We start from the raw sequence: 9,429 nt of genomic DNA on the forward strand, positions 1-9,429 counted from the left end.
GCTGAAGACTCTGTGTATGCGGACAAGGACTACTCGCTTGGTTTCAATTTGACCAAGGGGTTGATCTTGCCCGCCGATATGAAAAAACATGACGAGCTTTCCGACCTCAAGGTCCTCCGCTCGGCGGCGAAATCCATAGTGCTGGTAAGTTCTCCATTTTTTTACGTCAAACTGTTTGCTCGGTTTTTGCGCGGTTTTTCGAATACTGACGATCTCTCACTTATTTTCAGGTCGCGCAAAAGAACTACTTGGCCCACGACCGGAAGATCAAAGTGCGGCAGAGCCTGCGGGATGCCATAGCTAAGAATAAAGCTCAAAAGGACGACATAGCGAAGCTCAAAGCAGCGCAGGAAGCAGTTGAGGCCGAGCGAGATATCCTGAGCCAGAAGGTTGACCGAGCTAACGAGGACAAGCTTCGGGCCGTGAAGTCGACGAAGGCTCGGTATCTCGCCGAGCTGAGGAAACTGCGCGATGTGCACAAAGCCGAGAGGGACAAGGCCGTAGATGATGCAGAAGACCGGGGATATGCGCAGGGCGAGAAGACCTATGAACGGAAGGTCCAAGCGACCAAAGACATCTTTTTCCAATGCGGCTGGAAAGCTGCCGTGGAGAAAGTTGGCCTTGGTCAGGATTCTGACATGTTCATCAATCTGCCTGCTGCCTATATCCCGGTCTACATGCAGACGTACTCCAAGGCCACCCAAAACTGGCTCATCGCGGATGCAAGGAAAGAGGCCGAGGAAAAAGCCGCCGCCGCGAAACTAGCCGAACAAAATCCTCCCGAAGCATCTCCAGGTGCAGAGGAAGAGGCTGATCGGGATGTTGCCGTGGTGGAAGGAACTGACGATGACACCAAGGAAATCCTGTCCGAGCAAAACGTGGAAGAGGTCGAGCAAACAGTACAAGTCGCCGAGCAAACGGTTGACGTACATTTGGATTGACCCTTTTTTGTTGTTGTTGTTTTTTTTTTTTATGTAACCGGGCTATGTTCCCCCCGTCTTGTACTTAAATTTCCATTATCAATGAAGACTTTCGACTTATTCCTCGCTCATCTTCTATTTCTGTTCGGTCTGCGTCTGCATGGATTTCTTAATTCAATTGATGACAATTCACAACTGCCAGGTCGGCTGTGCCGTACAATTCGACGAGCTAAAATCACCTCAAACGTTTGCTAATCAGTAGTAGTTCGGTTCCATGAACTCACAAATGAACTGATATTTTAACTCGTCCGAGCAAAATCTGTTCGGCCTTCATTTGTTTGTAAATTTCTTGTGATCTTGACGAGATCGAGCAAAATCAGTTCACCTTTTAAGTTGGGCAAGCCGCCAACATTTCTTTTAGGCCAAGCAAATTCAGCTCGGCTTCTTATCGATTGGACAAAATTCCAACATTCCGAATTCTGCCGAGCAAACTCCGCTCATTTTCCATATTGGGCAAGACGCCAATATGTCCACTGGGCCGAGCAAAATCAGCTCGGCCCTTACACTGGGCAAAACACCAATGTTTTAGTTGAGTTGGACATGACTCCAACACTTCAACCGGGTGAGCAAAACCATCTCGGCTCTAATGCGAATAGATCCTTACGCCAATTACATCGTTTGACAATGCAAACTGTTTGTGCGGTTTGCATTCGTTCCGGCGAGAGGAAATCAGTCTGGTCCCATTCAGGCCGGTCTCTTGCCCCTGGTGTTCATAATTGCCTTGCGTCCTTGCGAATCCATTGTACAAAGATGTAATTCCAAACAACAAGAGGGCTATTTTTCATTACAAAAGCATTGCTATCCTTTACATTAAGTGCCAAAGGGCTAAAAGTCCAAAGAAAGCTAAACAACACAAGCAAATTACATCTTAAAAGTAAAAAACCTTAAGGTTGGCCGTATTCCATGGTCTGGGGACAGCTTTGCCATCTATATCTTCCAGATGGTACGCCCCTTTACCGGCAAGACCAATCACTTTGTATGGTCCTTCCCAATTTGCACCGAGTTTTCCTTCACCAGGGACTACTGTGTTGCCAAGCACCTTTCTTAATACCCAGTCCCCAATCTTGAACATCCTGGGATGCACAGCCTTGTTGTACTTTTTGGAGAGTTCTTGTTGATAAGCTGCTATGTGGATCAATGCTCGTTCCCTCCTTTCTTCAGCAAGGTCCAACTCCAACGCCAACGCTTCACCATTCAGATTTGGCTGGAAACCTTTAGAGCGGATGGTTGGCATGCTAATTTCCAACGGGATGACAACCACCATGCCGTAGGCCAAAGCAAAAGGTGTTTCCCCGGTTGACCGCCTTGGGGTAGTGCGGTATGCCCAGAGCACATTAGGGAGTTCTTCAGCCCACTCGTCCTTAGCCTTCTCAAGCCGTTTCTTCAGCCCGTCCAAGATGGTCTTGTTTGAGGCCTTTGCTTGACCATTTGACTGAGGATAGGCCGGCGTCGAATTGTAGAACTCGATCTTCAACTCCTCGCAAAATCTGCGAAAGAGTTTACCATCGAATTGAGCGCCGTTATCCGAGATGAGGGCCTTGGGAATGCCGAAACGGGTGATCACGTTTTACCATACAAACTTCTTCACGTCCTTTTCCCTTATGGTCGCTAGTGGCTCAACCTCAACCCACTTGGTGAAATAGTCGGTGGCAGCGATGAATAACTTACGGTTTCCTGGTGCAGCTGGGAGTGGCCCAACAATATCCAACCCCCAAAGCGCGAACGACCAAGGACTTGTGAGGGAGAGCAAATCTTTAGCCGGCTGGTGGATCTGGTGGGCGAACTTCTGACACTTCTCGCACCTGCGAACATATTTTTGCGCATCTGCCTGCATGCGCGGCCACCAATAACTGTGAGAAAGTGCTCGGTAGGCCAAGGATCTGCCCCCAATATGGCTGCCACAAATGCCCTCATGTATTTCATAGAGGAAAGCCTCCACCTTGGTGGGGTGGACACATTTCAAATACGGGCCGGTGAAAGATTTCTTGTACAAGGCCCCGGACGGGGAGAGCCAAAACCGCTCTGACTTTTCCCGGATCTTGTGTGCCGCCTTCTTTTCTTCTGGTAGAATTCTATCTTTCAGGAAGGCGATGATAGGATCCATCCAAGAAGGGCCCAAGTCGGCGCAGAGTACCTCGGCTGATTCTGGTTCCGCAATGCTTGGCCTTGGCAAAAATTCTATCATCAAGGGGTTAGGAAAAACTGTCTGGGCAGAAGCAAGTCCGGCCAATTCATCAGCTGTGTTGTTTTCCTCGCGGTCGATTTGTTCCAACCTTATTGCTGCGAACTTCTTGATTTTTGCGCATACCAGCGCCTGATACTTGGCCATTCTTTCGTCCTTTGCTTCATACTCCCCTGAGACCTGATTGACCACCAACTTGGAATCACTAAATACCATAAGGGCTGTGGCTTTCATTCTCAGTGCGCTTCTTAGTCCGGCAAGGAGAGCTTCATACTCAGCCTCGTTGTTTGATGCTGGGAAGCCGAGTGTAATTGCCTGCTCGATGATCAGCCCGTCCGGCGAGTTTAGCACGATGCCCAGCCCAGCCCCATGTCTGTTGGACGCCCCATCAACGATGAGCTTCCACATTTCGCCAATAAACAACTTCTAGCAATCAGAGGGGTTCTGTGAGCTTCTCATTTCCAAGTCTCCGTTCGGTTCATTCTGGCCCCTTTCCTTGTCTTGGTTGGGCTCATCATCGTCGGACTTTGTTAGTCCGGTCGTGCTCGTCCCTTTTCCTACTTGCGGACCTACATTGGTTTCTGTGGCCAGAACCATGGGTTGTGCTAAATCCACACTAACCAAATCAACCGGGCATACTAGATGCATCCTAGGGGCAAATTCTGCCACAAAGTCGGCAAGTGCTTGAGCCTTGATTGCGGTGTGCGATCGGAACTTGATGTCATATTGTCCTAATTCCACGGCCCATTTCAAAATCCTCCCAGTGAAGTCTGCCTTTTCAAAAAGCACTTTAAGCGGGAATTCGATTAACACAACTATTGTATGGGCATGAAAATAGTGTGCCAGCTTTCTTGACGTCATCATTAGGGCCAACGCCAATTTCTCCAAGGGCAGATATCTCATTTCGGCTATGAGAAGAGTCTTGCTTACATAGAAGATCGGTAGGTGCTGGATGCCTTCAGCACGCACCAATACCGCGCTGACTGCGTGTTGAGAGACAGCCAAGTAGAGGTATAACTCTTCGCCTGGCTGAGGCGTGACCAAAATAGGGGTTGAGGAGAGATACGCTTTCAGGTCTTCTAGTGCGTGGTCGCACTCGTCATCTCAGAAGAACTTGGACTTCAGAGTTTTAAAGAAGGGCCTGCAACGATCAGAAGACTGGCTGATGAATCTGTTCAACGCGGCTGCCATCCCGGCAAGATGTTGCACGTCCTTCGTGGAGTTGGGACACTCCAGATCTTGTATGGCCTTGATCTGTGATGGGTCAGCTTCAATCCCTCGATTTGTGACCAGAAAACCCAAAAACTTTCCGGTGCCCACTTCGAAGGCGCACTTTGTGGTGTTCAAGCGAAGCTTGTGGAGCTTAAGTATGGCGAACATCTCTGCAAGGTCGGCGAGGTGCTGAGACTTCTCCTTACTCTTCACCACCATGTCATCGATATAGGCCTCCATTGTTCGGCCCAGAAGAGGAGCGAACATCTTCATTACCATCCTCTGAAAAGTCGCCCCGGCATTCTTTAGTCCAAACGTCATGACTTTGTAGCAATATAAGCCTCTGGGGGTTGTGAATGACGTGATCTCTCTGTCCGGTTTATACATGGCTATCAGGTGGTAGCCGCGATATGCGTCCAGGAAGCTAAACCTCTGATGGCCAGCGGTTAAGTCCACCAGCTGGTCAATTCGTGGGAGGGGAAAGCTGTCCTTGGGACAAGCTCGGTTGACAGTCTTGTAGTCAACGCAGACTCGCCACTTGCCGTTCTTCTTCGGAACAACCACCGTGTTGGATATCCACCGAGGGTACTGCACCTCCTCAATGGCCCCAGCTTCCAACAAATTCTTCACTTCTTCTGTGACCACTTCAGTATGGTGCAAGGCTGAGCGGCGCGTCCTTTGAATGACTGGCCGTGCATTAGGGAAGACATTCAACTGATGACAAATGAAGCTCGGGTCGATGCTAGGCATGTCGTAAGGCGTCTAGGCAAAGGCCTCCAAATTGGAAACCAAGAAGTTTACATAATCCACCCGCTCGGCGCTAGACAAGGATGATCCCAAGAGGAAGAATTTAGTGGGATCGTTCTCGTCAATGCGCATTTCTACCAAATCTTCAACCGACTTTTCCTCGGCCTTTCTTCCTACATCTTCAAGGACCTCTTTACCCTCGGGCCCTTCAATCATTTGGACGAACCCTTTGGCCGCCCGGCTTCCATTTACCGCAAAGAAGCATTGTTTTGCCGTCACCTGGTCCCCCCAAACTTCCTCTATTTGTCCGCTTGGTGCCGGAAAGCGCATGACTTGGTGGAAGGTCAAAGCCACTGCTTGCATGGCGTGCAGCCAACCCCTGCCTAAGATCAAGTTGTAAGTTGATGGAACTTTAAGCACCCAGAACTCTACTTGCTTTACGACCGATCCCGCTTTGACCAGCAAAATAATCTTTCCGATTGGCCATTCTGGTTGCGAGTTGAAGCCGACCAAAGGGGACGTTGCGGGGACCAAGTCCTTGTCTTCCAACTTCATTTGTTTAAACGCGTCATAATACATAATTTCTACCGAACTCCCCTGGTCGATCAAGATTCTCTTGATGTCAAAATCTTTGACGCGAAGAGTGACTACTAAAGCATCATTGTGCGACATCTGAACTCTTTCCAAGTCCTCCTTGGTTGAGAACGAAAGGATGTCCCTTTCTTCGGTCTTTCCTTTCTTCACAGCGAGCTGAACAGAGAGCACTTCCCTCATGTGCTCGGCCTTCTTTATCATCCCTCTCAGCTCGCAAACCCTGGCCAGTTCAATGATACCATGGATGACGTTGATTACACCTTGCGGGGGCGCTTCTAGGGCGGCCAGGCTGTTTGGCTCGGCTTGGTCCGCTGGCGTGGCCTTGATGCCCCCATCTATGTATTGGCCAAGATGCCCCGCCGCCACCAACTCCTCTAAGTGTTGTTTGAGCAGCAAGCAATCCTCTGTTCAGTGCCCCCGTTCTTCATGAAAGGTGCAGCGATATTTTAAATTGAAGCCCCTCTGCGCACTCCCCAACTTAGCCGGCCAATGGACGAAGGGTTCACCTCGAATCTCGCTCAAAATGCGGTAGATGGGGATTTTAAATACCGTGGTGATCCCAGTCCGTGCCTTTAATTTTCCTTTGGAATCCTCCGCCGCATCACAGGGAGGGTCAGCCCGATTGTTTCAGCGGCCCTTGTTTCTGTCATCACGGTTTGAACCATGGTGCTAGTCTTTTGACCAGTTGTTTGGGCGGTTATCCTCTTGCCCTACCGAGTGAACTTTCCCCGTAACCCTTTTGTCCGCCGCGCCGGATTAGCCTTCTCGGTCGCGGAGGCGGCATCATCCTTCACACGAATGTGCTCATTGATCCGCTGCATTAATGACTCCATGGTTGCAGGCTGATGCATCGTGAGTGAATCTCGCAGCCTATGTCCGACTGGGAGACCCCGTTTGTACTGAGTGATCGCCAGATTGGTGGGGCAGTCGAGGATCTCATTGTAAGTTTCCCAGTATTTCGCATTGTATGCCTTCAACGAACATCCAGACTCCATCTTGACGCCCAGGAGATGGTCGACCTCCTTCGGCGTTCGTGTGTTGGTTTTGAATCTGGTGACGAAGGCTTCCGCTAGTTGCTGCCACCCCTCAATACTCCCCTCCGGGAGCCTCTCGAACCATTTCAAACCCAGCTCTCCCAAGCTTGTTGGGAATATGAGGCACATCAAGGCGTCATTCCGCCGGTGTCCAGCCATTACTTGCCGGTAATGGCTCACATGCATGTATGGATCCGTCTTGCCGTCGTACAAAGTGAACTTTGGCTGGTGGAATCCGGCGGGGAGTGGTGTACTCTCAATCTCTGGAGATAGCAGTGTGGCTGTAAGTCGCGCCAGCTCTTTGTCCACCAGCTCAGGGGCCATCACTTTGGGGGTTGGCATCGCTACTTCCTCACTGTAACGAACTGGAACGCTTAACCTCTGGAATGCCGGCACTCTTCGAGCTTTCCGACGGCGCGCCCTCTCCTCCAATACATCCCTCAAGTCCCTGGAACGTGTGAAGAAAGAGGATCCCAACGTCGGCGTCGGGTGTGAGGGGCGGCAGGTGTTGTCGCGAGAGAGGGACCTGCCCTCCCTTTGGTCGGAACCTCCAACCCCATAGTTCCTGGTGATGGAGAGAGAGGGAGTCGTCCCCTGGCGGCGACTGCTACAACGAGGGGATGGGCTGCGCTCACTGAGGTTGCCCTCTCCAGCAACACCCTTCCCTTTAATCTGGCATTTCAGCAGCTCCATCTCCGCCGCCATCTTGCGAATGACGGCGTCTTGGTCCTTGAGTTTGTGCTCCAAGTGCTGCGTATGGGACTCCCCCCGGCGTCGGCGGCCCTCAGGACTCTGTGAGCGATCAGTACTCCTCCCGCGTTTCTCTCGTGCACTTCGCGAAGGAGTCTCTAGGCCCGCCATGGCTGGTATATTCGGAGGACCTTCTCTCAAGCGGACGTACTCTGGTGTGATGCCATCGACGACGGACAGTGGGGCTTCGCCATTGTTGGCCATGGAAAATGGTAGAAGAAGCTCTAAGAACAAGGGTTGAGTATCAAAAAAACTTCCCACAGATGGCGCCAATTGTATGGGGGTGAAATATCCTCAGCTTTCCGTACTCCTTGCACTCTAAGCTTCTCTTGACGGCGTCTACCTGGTAACACAGAAACGGTGAGCTGCCCGGCGGTGGTGTGCCGGATAGACCCTCCGACGATCAAGTCAGTCCACTTGAGGAAGGAGAAGACAGATAGAGAGAGAGTATTTTCTTCCTGGGGGAGAGATTGCATACCTCTAACATTTGTCCTCCTCCCTATTTCAAGGCTGGCCATGCAGCCTCAAGATTATGCGCGCACTACCTCTGCTGTCCTTCCCAAGACAGGTGGCAGTACTCGCCTCTCACCACCTTACGCGTGTAAAGGCTTAGTCCTCCCGACAGTACACGCAAAACTGCCTAACGGTATTGAGGCATACGTGGAGCAGATGTCCCTTCCCTCGTGCCATTGGCCCAGGTGGCACACCTGACCGCAGTACCACGACCGGCCTATCTCCCACGAAGAACTATCGCTACAGGCGCTCAACCGCGCTATGCCCCACCGGACTACCCCTTGGCAAAGGGGCGGCGGGGTGACGCCCATGGACCGGGCTGGAGTTGACCGGTTCGTCGTGGCATACCGGTCGCGAGGCATGCCGGCCTCCGTCCGTTCTACCTTCATCCGAGGTTCTCTGGAATCTGCCCATCTCGGCTCACCAGTTAGAGACGTACCAAGCCTCGCTTGTCCATAGTTTAGCCCGAGCTATCCGTAGCCCGGTCTCGCCACTTGGCTGTGTGCACTGCCAGATATTTGCGAGTCGCATCTCGGCCAGGCTTAGTTCACGCCGGTCAGCCGGTCTTTAAGACCGAGCAAAATAGATCTGTGCCGTCTTAGCTCGGCCGTACTAACGGCACAAATCTCCCCTCTCAATTGCCCCTTAACCCCATCTGACCTAGTCGTGACTGGGGTTACCATCGTAACCGAGCTAACGGATGAGTTGTGCTGTCACCAAGCCGAGCATGATTGGGGGCATATCTGTCGCCGAGCTGTCCCGTTTGGTCGGCCATTTCCTCTGCAATCTCATCAAAGGTCGTACAGCCGTACTGACAGCCGCGTTTCCAGTGCCACGTGGCTTCACGCCACTGGGTCGTACAGCCAGTTGTTCTGCACGCGCAAAATTCAAACGGCGCAGCCGTTTGGGGTTCCTTCCCCCCTCTTTTGTATTCCAACGAAGGGCCTAAAACCCTTCACTTTCGCCTTCTCTTCCACACAAGCCCTAAACCTCCCTAGCTTTCGAACCACTGTCATTGCTGTTTCTGTGCCATATCCCCCATTTCAAATCCTTTCGAAGGCCACCATCGAGATCTCGAGGTCGCGTTCACCCTCGCGCCTGTCCTTCTGGTAAGTCACACTACCCCCCTTGCATCTTTTGCTTCTACTTCTCAAAGTTTTTCCATGCATGTTCTTCATTCCTGTGTCACTGTGCTTTGTATTTTTGTTTATTTTTGCCTGTAACCACCAGTGCCCCCTCTCTTTGCTTAGAACCTGCACACCCTAGGGCAAATGGTAACCTTGAGAATAGGAGGGGGCCTCTGAACCCCCCGTTCCTCCCTGGTTCAAACGAGTCCGCCCCACTTCTGGGATGAACAGCTGAAATCTGGGTAGAACCGAGCTAAACACTCATTTAGATCCATTGGTAGGGCTATAGC

The sequence above is a fragment of the Camellia sinensis genome, chromosome 2, assembly GCF_055761805.1.
Source record: "Camellia sinensis isolate YWXY chromosome 2, ASM5576180v1, whole genome shotgun sequence".
In the NCBI taxonomy this organism is placed as follows: domain Eukaryota; kingdom Viridiplantae; phylum Streptophyta; class Magnoliopsida; order Ericales; family Theaceae; genus Camellia; species Camellia sinensis.